Genomic DNA, 12,536 nt, shown 5'->3' with positions numbered 1-12,536 from the left:
CAGGTTCGCTCTCATACGGAGCAGGCCGCACAGGCGCATAAAGGGATGCCTGCAGTGGGCGGGGCCAAGTTCGCTCTCATAGGGAGCAGGCCGCGCAGGCGCATAAAGGGATGCCTGTAGTGGGCGGGCCAAGTTCCCTCGAATCGGGAGCAGGCCGCACAGGCGCATAAAGGGATGCCTGCAGTGGGCGGGGCCAGGTTCGCTCTCATACGGAGCAGGCCGCACAGGCGCATAAAGGGATGCCTGCAGTGGGCGGGGCCAAGTTCGCTCTCATAGGGAGCAGGCCGCGCAGGCGCATAAAGGGATGCCTGTAGTGGGCGGGCCAAGTTCCCTCGAATCGGGAGCAGGCCGCGCAGGCGCAGGAGTGTCTGCAGTGCCTTTTCTGTTGCATGCTTGCTGCGGGGCAGAGTGCTGGGCTTGGTGGTCCCTGTGTAGACTTGCCCACGGCTGCATGGGACAGGAAAGGCCCTGCAGACTCATCCTGCCAGAGAAGTCAACCATGAACCAACCTGGACACAGAATATTTATTTATTTATTTATGACAGTATTTCTTCCCAAACCTTCTCACCCAATAAGGGGAGACTCAGGGTGGCTTACAAATAGAAAATACACATATAAACAATTACAATGACATTTCAATTCAATTCAAAATTCAGTGACATTAAAACATTCATAAAACTATTATTATTAAGGCAAAAATTCAATGCCTTATTATACAAAGCAAAAAAAAACATAACATAAAATCAATAGGAACAATCAACATATAAATACACTTTAGTGCCATGTAGGCAGAGTTAAATACTCTTTGGCACTTGCCAGAGGTACTTGGGGTGCAAGAAAATTATATATAATAAATATTATAAATAATAATAATAATACAAAATAATACTTTATTTTTATATTCCCGCTCCCATCTCCCCCAGGAGGACTCGGGGTGGCTCACATGGGAAACAAGCCCAATGTCACATGTAATAAACAGTCATACATTAAAAATATAAACAATATAAACAATTAAACCATATAACAGCATATCAGAACAATGAGTCTGAGCATAGTACAATATATATATAGAGAGGCAAAAATTATACAGGTACTTTATTTGTAAAAACAAGGTCAGGTGTATAAAATGCAGTAACATAAACTGTCCTGTAATCTAGATGTTTAATGCTGTCAAATATTGAACGTTGTGCCTTTGAATAATAACCAGAACACACTTTTTTGGGAAGAGTTTTCTTCTTGAAAGCTGACCTCGTTGGAAAGGGGTCGACCTCAGCAGCTCCGAAAAGGCAAGGCGTCCTGCTCTCCGCTCTCTCTCTGGGATCTCCGTCCGTCCGTCCGTCCGTCCTTCCGTCCTTGGCTCTTGTCCAGGAGGAGCCCCTCCCTCGGGGATTTTGGAGACATGGAACAAGGGAGAAGACAGGGGTCAGGAGGGCTGAACCCAGGGGAGCATCTCGCTTTTGGGGGGCTCTTGGGAACGACGGGAGCAAAGGCACCGCTTTACGCACGTGGCTTTTCCTCCTGCTAAGAGGAGAGGATCCCCTGTCACCAGGCATTTGTGGGGGTCCCTGGGGGGGTGGCCCTGCACGGAGACAAGGGGGGGGGGGGGTCCTGGGCCCCACGTTTGCATTCAGAAACAGGCTCCCGTGCGCCAGACCTTTGCGTGAGGAACGCGGCTGCCCCTGGGAGGGAGGGAGGGCCGTCCGTTGGCCCTGGGCGGATGGTGGGGGGCTTTCCTAGGCCGTCGGATGGGGGCAGAGCGGATGGGGGCCAAGCCCGGTACCACAGGGAGGCCTCTGGGGGCCCGGGCGGGGGGCTCCCAGCACAGGGCAGGGGCCGGGGGGCCGGGGGGGCCGGAGCCCTTCTTCCCACGGGAGGCCCGGAGGCCCCCTCCCACTTGGTTCTTGCCAACAGGCAAAAACAGTCCTATTTAAAAGCCTAGCCTGCCCGGGTTAGAACTGGGTTAGTAGGGTTAGCGGTTAGTGCAGGGATTAATCTGAGCTACTACATCCCGGGGACGTTTTAAAATGCCCGTGACGTGGGCTGAGAGCGGCCCCTCGGGTCCCCAGGGGGGTGCCAAGGCCGGGCCCCCGCTCTCCCCCCAGCCGTGACCCCCTGCCTGTGCAGGGAGACCCCCCCCCCCCACGACCTGCCCAGGGCAAAGGGAGGACCCGTCCGTCACCGAGTGGGGCCTCAACGCCACGCACAAGGGGAGCCGTGGGTGGTGTTCCTTGCGCAAAGGCCTAGCGCACTGCTCTTGAATGCAAAGGCCTAGGAGCCTGCTCTTGAATGCAAAGGTAGGCGTTAAATGCCTGGTCTAACATTAATGACAGGGGATCTCAGTGGGGGGGCCCTCCCCATCAGTGGGGGGCCCCTCCCCCTAGCAACAACATACTACTATAGAACATATGAATATTGTGCTAGGATAATAATAGACTCTATTGTATATTAATGTCATATTGATACTAATATGAATAAATAATATGAACATACATACTACTATATAACATAATAACATTGTGCTAGGATAATAATATACTCTATTGCAGGGGTCCCCAAACCTTTTAAACAGGGAGCCAGTTCACGATCCTTCAGACCATTGCAGGGCCAGACTATAGTTGGCCACCAAGCAATAATAATAATAATTATTAATAATAATAATAATAATTATGAGGGTTGGAAGGGTTGGCCATTGAGTCCAATCCCTTTCTGCCTTTGTGCACCGAAAGCACAAGCAAAGCACCCCTGACAGATGGCCACCCAGCCTCAATGCTAATAATAATAATAATAATAATAATAATAATAATAATAATAATAAGGGTTGTGCTGTGGGGGCCGGATAAATGGCTTCGATGGGCCGCATCCCGCACACGGGCCTTAGTTTGGGGACCCCTGCTCTATTGTATATTAATGTAATATTGATACTAATATGAATAACTAATATTAACATCTAATGACTAATACTGACATCTAATAATTAAGATGCTCCTCCCCTAATAACATGCTATTCTAATTTTTATATACAGTAGAGTCTCACTTATCCAACACTCGCTTATCCAACGCATTTTTGTAGACAATGTTTTCAAGACATCATGATTTTTTGGTACTAAATTCATAAATACAGTAATTACTACATAGCATTACTGCATATTGAACTACTTTTTTTGTGAAATTTGTTGTATAACATGATGATTTGGTGCTTAATTTGTAAAATCATAAACTAATTTGATGTTTAATAGGCTTTTCCTTAATCCCTCCTTATTATCCAACATATTCGCTTATCCAACATTCTGCTGGCCCGTTTATGTTGGATAAATGAGACTCTACTGTGTGTGTGTGTATATATATATATATATATATATATATATATAAAATTTAATATATAATAATTACAACATATTGTATATACATATATTCATAATATTATATTGTAATACGATATACTAATAATACAATATAATAATATTAATTATATATTATATTTTGCATGTAATATTACTAATAATACTACCATATATTGATATAGTACAATATAGTAATTTATTGCCAGTATTGTACTATGCTAATAATATAATATTGTATGTAAATTTAATTTTTAAGCCGTTCTGAGTCCCCTTCGGGGTGAGAAGGGCAGCATATAAATCTAATAAATAAATAAATAAATAAATAAATTAAGCAATATAATACTAACAATGATACAATAATATTAATTACATATTATATTTTAAATGTAATATTGCTAACAATATTTCTATATAGTGGTATAGTGCAATGTAGTAATATATAATGCTAATATTGTGCTATGCTAATGAGATAGTGTATATAAATATAACTTGTAAGCCGCTCTGAGTCCCCTTTAAGGGAAAAGAGGGCGGGGTATAAATGTAGTAAATAAATAAATACATAAATCTCTTTTTACCAGGCTTCAAATTAATAATATGGGGTCCCTTCATGCCTGGCTATGCAGTCATTGAGAATAAGGCTGGACCCCATAGGCCTGCATTGAGGTTAAGATTCTGCCAGGCATCCTATTAAAAATGGAGGGTCCCTCCCCTTACGTTAACCAGAGGGGATCTCCTTTATCCAACAAGAGAGGTTCCCACCTGCTAGGTTTGGCTTTAAACGCAGCGGGTCCCTCAGAAGCCTGGTTTTAAATTAATTGCAAACCTTCTTTAACGAGGGTTTGCCTTACAAATAGAGTTTTCCACGTGCCAGGCCCTTTTTATCAAGGTTGGCCCGGGCTGTGGCGCAGGCGGGAGAGGAAGCCAGCTGCAATTATAACTGCAATGAATCACTCTGACCAGGAGGTCATGAGTTCGAGACCCGCTCGGAGCTTATGTTTGTTTGTCTTTGTTCTATGTTAAAAGGCACTGAATGTTTGCCTATATGTGTCATGTGATCCGCCCTGAGTCCCCTTTGGGGTGAGAAAGAAGGGCGGAATAGAAATGCTGTCAATAAATAATAAATAAAAGGGGCTCCACGTATACCTTGAATGGGTTCTCTTTGCGAGCGCTTGGCCGGAAGCCCCAAACTGCTTCAAGGCATTTCCAATGGCCAATTGCCGGAGTGGGAGTCCCCGATCTATTGGGGGGAGAGTCCCTGAGGGCCCCCAGCTGTATATGCGTGTGTGTGTGTGTCATGTGTGTGTCATGTGTGTGTGTGCAAAGCAGCCGTGGAGGTTGGAAGGAACGTCTCACCTGGCTTTAGGGCTCCGCTGTAGGAATCTCCTTCCCGGAATCTTCTTTTTACCTGTGTAGCAGATGCTTTCCAAACAGGAAGGATCCCTCTCGGCCGATGGGAGACGGTGTCCGGCAGGAGCCCTCCGGGAGTCCAGGCACATGAAACGGGAGAGAAAAGAGAAGGTCTATACCCGACTTTTCATGAAAAAAGAATAGGATATCTCCCCAGGCAGGCCTTAAGGGTTAAAAGAACCAGGGATCTCCCCACGGTTGGCCTTAAGGGTTAAAAGAACCAGGGATCTCCCCACGGTTGGCCTTAAGGGTTAAAAGAACCAGGGATCTCCCCACGGTTGGCCTTAAGGGTTAAAAGAACCAGGGATCTCCCCACGGTTGGCCTTAAGGGTTAAAAGAACCAGGGATCTCCCCACGGGTGGCCTTAAGGGTTAAAAGAACCGGGGATCTCCCCACGGTTGGCCTTAAGGGTTAAAAGAACCAGGGATCTCCCCACGGTTGGCCTTAAGGGTTAAAAGAACCAGGGATCTCCCCACGGTTGGCCTTAAGGGTTAAAAGAACCAGGGATCTCCCCACGGGTGGCCTTAAGGGTTAAAAGAACCAGGGATCTCCCCACGGTTGGCCTTAAGGGTTAAAAGAACCAGGGATCTCCCCACGGTTGGCCTTAAGGGTTAAAAGAACCAGGGATCTCCACATCGCCTGGCGTTACCTTAAAGAATAGGAGATCTCTATAGGCCAGGCCACCTTAGTTTAACAACAAGAGATCTCTATAGGCCAGGCCACCTTAGTTTAACAACAAGAGATCTCTATAGGCCAGGCCACCTTAGTTTAACAACAAGAGATCTCTATAGGCCAGGCCACCTTAGTTTAACAACAAGAGATCTCTATAGGCCAGGCCACCTTAGTTTAACAAAAGGGGATCTCTATAGGCCAAGCCGCCTTAGTTTCTGGATAGGAGATCTCTATAGGCCTTACTTTAAGAATAGAGGATCCCCTTTAACCAGGTCCCCTGGGTGGGTGGCCTTACATAAATAAAAGGGGGTCCCTACATGCCTATGTTTGCAGTCCAAAACCAGGTTGGCCATGTTCTGGCGGCCACGGCTGGCCTCCCCTTGTGTGTGGCGCCGAAGCTCCGCCCGGGGAGGGAGGGGGCGTCCGTTGGCCCTGGGCGGACGAGATACAGGCGGCAGGGGTCATGGGTTGGGGGAGAGCGGGGGGCCCAGCCCTGGCACCGTGGGGGGCACACTGAGGGCCCCAGGGGCTGCTCTCAGGACACCTTGCGGGCCTTTTGAATGTCCTTCTAGGGGAGCCCTTCTATGGGGGGCCAGGAGGCCCCCTTCCCTCCCAGCTTGGTTCTTGCCAGCAGGCAAAACACAGTCCTATTTAAAAGGCCAGCCTGCCCTAGTTAGAATGGTGTTAGTAGGGTTAGTAGGTGAGTTAAGGTATTAATATTTTTATTGCTAGCCACTGTCTAAGTTTAAGGGAGCTTTTAAAATGCCCGTAAGGTGTGCTGCTCCCCGCGGTGCCAGGGCCGGGCCCCCCGCTGCCCCCCAAGCTGTGGCCCCTACGGCTTGTATAGGAAAACCCCCATCATCTGCCTAGAACAAAGGGAGGACCCGTCCGTTCCCGAGTGGGAACCTTCGATGCCACACACGAGGGGAACCGTGTTCTTCATGCAAAAGCCTAGCACACAGGTAGCCTGTTTTTTATTGCAAAGATAGACATGAAATGCCTAGCCTGACACCCATTACCCTGACAATGACCTTTTTTGGGGGGCGGGCGGTGTCCTTGCGAGAGTGTCTTCAAGCATCTTCTGTCTTCTGTCTCTTCGACCTTTTGTTTCTTCCCTTTCTTCCCTTTGACTTGAATTCAGCGCTGGGAGAAGAGTGAGTGGGAAGAAAGCTTTCAGAAAAAAAAAACAGGCATTGTCTTCTTTCTATTTTGCAAGGCCAGGAAGACAGTTCCCATCTTGTCTCCCGTAACATGCTATGCTAATAATATAATATGTATTGTGTATATATAGTATATTGTATATAATATACAATATAATAGACAATGATATATCATAATATAATATATTGAATATAAATATAATATAGAGAATATTATAATGTAATACAATATAATTCAAATACTAATGAAATATAATATTAATTATTTTATATATTACATGTAATATTTCTAATAATATTACAGTATGATGGTATAGTACAATATAGTAATATATAATGCTATTATTGTGTATGCTAATATAATACTTTGTATGTACATATATAATTATATATAATATATATAATATATAATCAATATCATTGTTTTATTATTAAATTGTATTACATTACAATATTACTATCAATATTATATGTATATTCATTAGATTATAATATATTATATTGTCCATTATATACAAAATTATTTATATATATATATATATATATATATATATATATATATATATATATATATAATTTTCAGCATAGCATGTTATGGGTCTTAAGGCTGGAAATAAATCAGATTGGTAAAAAAAATGCAATTATTATTCTACTCATTTCCTCTGGAAAGCTGTGTGAATTTTCAAAAATGTTGCCATGTGTTGTCAAAGGCTTTCATGGGTTGTTGTGAGTTTCTGGGCTGCCACCTCAAAAAGCAGGGCCAGCTAACACCTCCAAACACAGGATTCCCCCAGGCAGGAAGCAGCCAGGCCTTGAAACTGCAGGCCATTCAATGCTAATCAAGGTGGCCAATAGCAGCATTCACATTGGCCTCCAACAGACAAGAGTTCTTTCTCCCACCCTGGACATTTGGCAGATATATAAAAACTTCACCAGCAATCTATGGTTTCCTGCCATAGATGTGGGCGAAACGTCAGGAGAGAATGCTTCTGGAAACCAATTATTATTTCAGATTATAATAAATAAAATGCAACAATATTCACCTGGTCCCTTCAGAAAAAGCTGTGCTAATTTTCAAAAGTTTTGCCTTTGTTTCTCCCTTCCGTTTCACAAGGCTTGGCCATTTCTGAGGTAAAGTCTGAGGTGACAATCTCTTAATAAATAAAATTGGCATTTTCTTCTTTCTATTTCACAAGGCTTTTCTGAGGTAAAGGTTCGATAAAGAAATTTCTGAAATAATAAGGAAACGTACATGAATAAAGTGAAAAGAAGTTCTCCAGATGACAGAAAAAACATATTCTGAGGTAAAACTTATGGCTCAGAGTAAAGCCACCTGGCTCTTTATGGCCCTTTGTGGGTCTTAAGGCTGGAAATAAATCAAATGGTGTAAATTTCCAAAAATGTTGTTCTTTGTCTTTCTCTGGACAAAAGTTTTGTCATTTTTGAGGTGATAGAATAATAAACTATTCATCAATAAAGCAGGTATTACAGTAGAGTCCCGCTTATCCAACGTAAACGGGCCGACAGAACGTTGGATAAGCGAATATGTTGGATAATAAGGAGAGATTAAGGAAAAGCCTATTCAACATTAAATTAGTTTATGATTTTACAAATTAAGCACCAAACCTTAATGTTATACAACAAATTTGACAGAAAGTCGTTCAATATGCAGTAATACTATGTAGTAATTACTGTATTTACGAATTTAGCACCTAAATATCAGGATTTATTGAAAACATGGACTACAAAAATGCGTTGGATAATCCAGAACGTTGGATAAGCGAGTGTTGGATAAGTGAGACTCTACTGTATTTGTGAATATTTTTTCTGAGTATTTTGCTTATTTTTGGCAAATGTTTCCACAAATATTTGTATGATTTTTTGGGTGAATATTTTATTTCAATGTTTGTGAATGTTTCCATGATTGTTTTTTTTCTGAATACGTTTGTGAATATTTTTATGAATATTTTCCCCCAAATACTTTGCTTATTTTGGGCAAATGTTTCTGCAAATATTTTTTATGATTATGTTTGTCAATACTTTAATGATTTTGTAAATATTTCAGTGAACATTGTTTCCAACTGTATCTTCTCTCTTCCTAGAGAAAGGCTTTGTGACGAGGTGATTTCTGAGGCAAAACCTCATGGAAGTCTTAATCAACGAAATAGTTTCCTTCTTTCTGTTTCACAAAGCCTTTATCCACCTTTATCTGGAGAAAGACCTGGTGCTATTTGAGGCCGTTTTTGAAAATTTAAGACCAGAGTAATATAATAAAGCAGGCCTTTCCTCCTCTTTGTATTTCACTTTTGAGGGGATTCCTGAGGGAATGAAAGAACCCCCAAAACAACAAGGAAACCAACCTAAAATCGAGTGGGAGAGAGAGGGTCCTCTGGACGGGAAGAAAAGCCTTTCCTGAGGTAAAAGTGACTCCCCAAAGGAAAGGCGTCTCTCTCCTCTTTCAACTCTTCAACTGGGCGCCAAACGAGGCCCCGTTTCCTGAGGTAAATTCACGGCTGAGGCGCCAAGAAGAAGCCCCGCCTCCACCACGGCCGCCTTTTCGGCCATGGTCCCACCCCTCCTCCCTCTGCCGCCGCCCGATTGGACGATTCTCCCGCACGTCACAGGCTCAGCGAGGGCTTCGCCCATTTGGGCGGGAAAGCAGGGAGCGGCTCGACGCATGCGCACTCCGTTGTCATCTAAAATAGATACAGTAGTCTCACTTATCCAACGTTCAGGATTATCCAACACATTTTTATAGTCAACGTTTTCAATATATCGTGATATTTTGGTGCTAAATTCATAAAGTAATGACAACATAACATTACTGCGTATTGAACTGCTTTTTCTGTCAAATCAAATTGGTTTCCCAGAAGCATTCTCTCCTGACGTTTCGCCCACATCTCTTATGCAACTTATGATTTAGCACTGGTATGTGACATAATACTAATGATATAACATACTAGGGGTGTATTATAGACATTGTGGTATATGATTAATATAGTACAATCTAAGAAAAAACAATTGGTTTCCCAGAAGCATTCTCTCCTGACGTTTCGCCCACATCTCTTATGCAACTTATGATTTAGCACTGGTATGTGACATAATACTAATAATATAACATACTAGTGGTGCATTATAGATATTGTGGTATATTATTAATATAGTACAATCTAAGAAATCATAATTGGTTTCCCAGAAGCATTCTCTCCTGACGTTTCGCCCACATCTCTTATGCAACTTTTGATTTAGCACTGGTATGTGACATAATACTAATAATATAACATACTAGTGGTGTATTATAGATATTGTGGTATATTATTAATATAGTACAATCTAAGAAATCATAATTGGTTTCCCAGAAGCATTCTCTCCTGACGTTTCGCCCACATCTCTTATGCAACTTATGATTTAGCACTAAAATGTGACATACAGTAGAGTCTCAATTATCCAACATTCGCTTATCCAACGTTCTGGATTATCCAACGCATTTTTGTAGTCAATGTTTTCAATACATCGTGATATTTTGGTGCTAAATTCGTAAATACAGTAATTACTACGTAGCATTACTGCGTGTTGAACTACTTTTTCTGCCAAATTTGTTGTATAACATGATGTATTGGTGCTTAATTTGTAAAATCATAACCTAATTTGATGTTTAATAGGCTTCTCCTTAATCTCTCCTTGTTATCCAACATATTCGCTTATCCAACGTTCTGCCGGCCCGTTTATGTTGGATAAGTGAGAATCTACTGTAATACTAATAATATAATATACTCGTGGTGTATTATAGACATTGTGGTATATGATTAATATAGTACAATCTAAGAAAAAATAATTGGTTTCCCAGAAGCATTCTCTCCTGACATTTCGCCCACATCTCTTATGCAACTTTTGATTTAGCACTAAAATGTGACATAATACTAATAATATAATATACTCGTGGTGTATTATAGACATTGTGGTATATGATTAATATAGTACAATCTAAGAAATAATAATTGGTTTCCCAGAAGCATTCTCTCCTGACGTTTCGCCCACATCTCTTATGCAACTTATGATTTAGCACTAAAATGTGACATAATACTAATAATATAATATACTCGTGGTGTATTATAGACATTGTGGTATATGATTAATATAGTACAATCTAAGAAAAAACAATTGGTTTCCCAGAAGCATTCTCTCCTGACGTTTCGCCCACATCTCTTATGCAACTTATGATTTAGCACTGGTATGTGACATAATACTAATAATATAACATACTAGTGGTGCATTATAGATATTGTGGTATATTATTAATATAGTACAATCTAAGAAATCATAATTGGTTTCCCAGAAGCATTCTCTCCTGACGTTTCGCCCACATCTCTTATGCAACTTATGATTTAGCACTAAAATGTGACATAATACTAATAATATAATATACTCGTGGTGTATTATAGACATTGTGGTATATGATTAATATAGTACAATCTAAGAAAAAATAATTGGTTTCCCAGAAGCATTCTCTCCTGACGTTTCGACCACATCTCTTATGCAACTTATGATTTAGCACTGGTATGTGACATAATACTAATGATATAACATACTAGGGGTGTATTATAGACATTGTGGTATATGATTAATATAGTACAATCTAAGAAATAATAATTGGTTTCCCAGAAGCATTCTCTCCTGACGTTTCGCCCACATCTCTTATGCAACTTATGATTTAGCACTGGTATGTGACATAATACTAATGATATAACATACTAGGGGTGTATTATAGACATTGTGGTATATGATTAATATAGTACAATCTAAGAAATAATAATTGGTTTCCCAGAAGCATTCTCTCCTGACATTTCGCCCACATCTCTTATGCAACTTATGATTTAGCACTAATATGTTACATAATACTAATAATATAACATACTAGGGGTGTATTATAGACATTGTGGTATATTATTAATATAGTACAATCTAAGAAAAAATAATTGGTTTCCCAGAAGCATTCTCTCCTGACGTTTCGCCCACATCTCTTATGCAACTTATGATTTAGCACTAAAATGTGACATAATACTAATAATATAACATACTAGGGGTGTATTATAGACATTGTGGTATATGATTAATGTAGTACAATCTAAGAAATAATAATTGGTTTCCCAGAAGCATTCTCTCCTGACGTTTCGCCCACATCTCTTATGCAACTTATGATTTAGCACTAAAATGTGACATAATACTAATAATATAACATACTAGGGGTGTATTATAGACATTGTGGTATATGATTAATATAGTACAATCTAAGAAATAATAATTGGTTTCCCAGAAGCATTCTCTCCTGACGTTTCGCCCACATCTCTTATGCAACTTATGATTTAGCACTAAAATGTGACATAATACTAATAATATAATATACTCGTGGTGTATTATAGACATTGTGGTATATGATTAATATAGTACAATCTAAGAAAAAATAATTGGTTTCCCAGAAGCATTCTCTCCTGACGTTTCGCCCACATCTCTTATGCAACTTATGATTTAGCACTAAAATGTGACATAATACTAATAATATAATATACTCGTGGTGTATTATAGACATTGTGGTATATGATTAATATAGTACAATCTAAGAAAAAACAATTGGTTTCCCAGAAGCATTCTCTCCTGACGTTTCGCCCACATCTCTTATGCAACTTATGATTTAGCACTGGTATGTGACATAATACTAATAATATAACATACTAGTGGTGTATTATAGATATTGTGGTATATTATTAATATAGTACAATCTAAGAAATCATAATTGGTTTCCCAGAAGCATTCTCTCCTGACGTTTCGCCCACATCTCTTATGCAACTTATGATTTAGCACTAAAATGTGACATAATACTAATAATATAATATACTCGTGGTTTATTATAGACATTGTGGTATATGATTAATATAGTACAGTCTAAGAAAAAATAATT

General features: G+C 40.6%; 1 long non-coding RNA gene across 1 annotated transcript; it reads right to left on the bottom strand.

Annotated features, from left to right (window-relative positions):
- Positions 1 to 512: 512 nt before the first annotated feature.
- LOC134293197 (uncharacterized) lies at positions 513 to 9,115 on the bottom strand. Its single transcript, XR_010000210.1, has 3 exons — positions 8,941 to 9,115; positions 7,624 to 7,810; positions 513 to 6,563 (listed from the first exon to the last, which is right to left on the bottom strand). It is a non-coding gene; the product is annotated as an uncharacterized LOC134293197 (long non-coding RNA).
- Between the last annotated feature and the right edge of the window lie 3,421 nt (positions 9,116 to 12,536).

This window comes from Anolis carolinensis, unplaced genomic scaffold (assembly GCF_035594765.1).
Source record: "Anolis carolinensis isolate JA03-04 unplaced genomic scaffold, rAnoCar3.1.pri scaffold_7, whole genome shotgun sequence".
In the NCBI taxonomy this organism is placed as follows: Eukaryota; Metazoa; Chordata; class Lepidosauria; order Squamata; family Dactyloidae; genus Anolis; species Anolis carolinensis.
The sequence above is the reverse complement of the archived record's forward strand: the minus strand, read 5'-3'. Positions and strand labels throughout refer to the sequence as shown.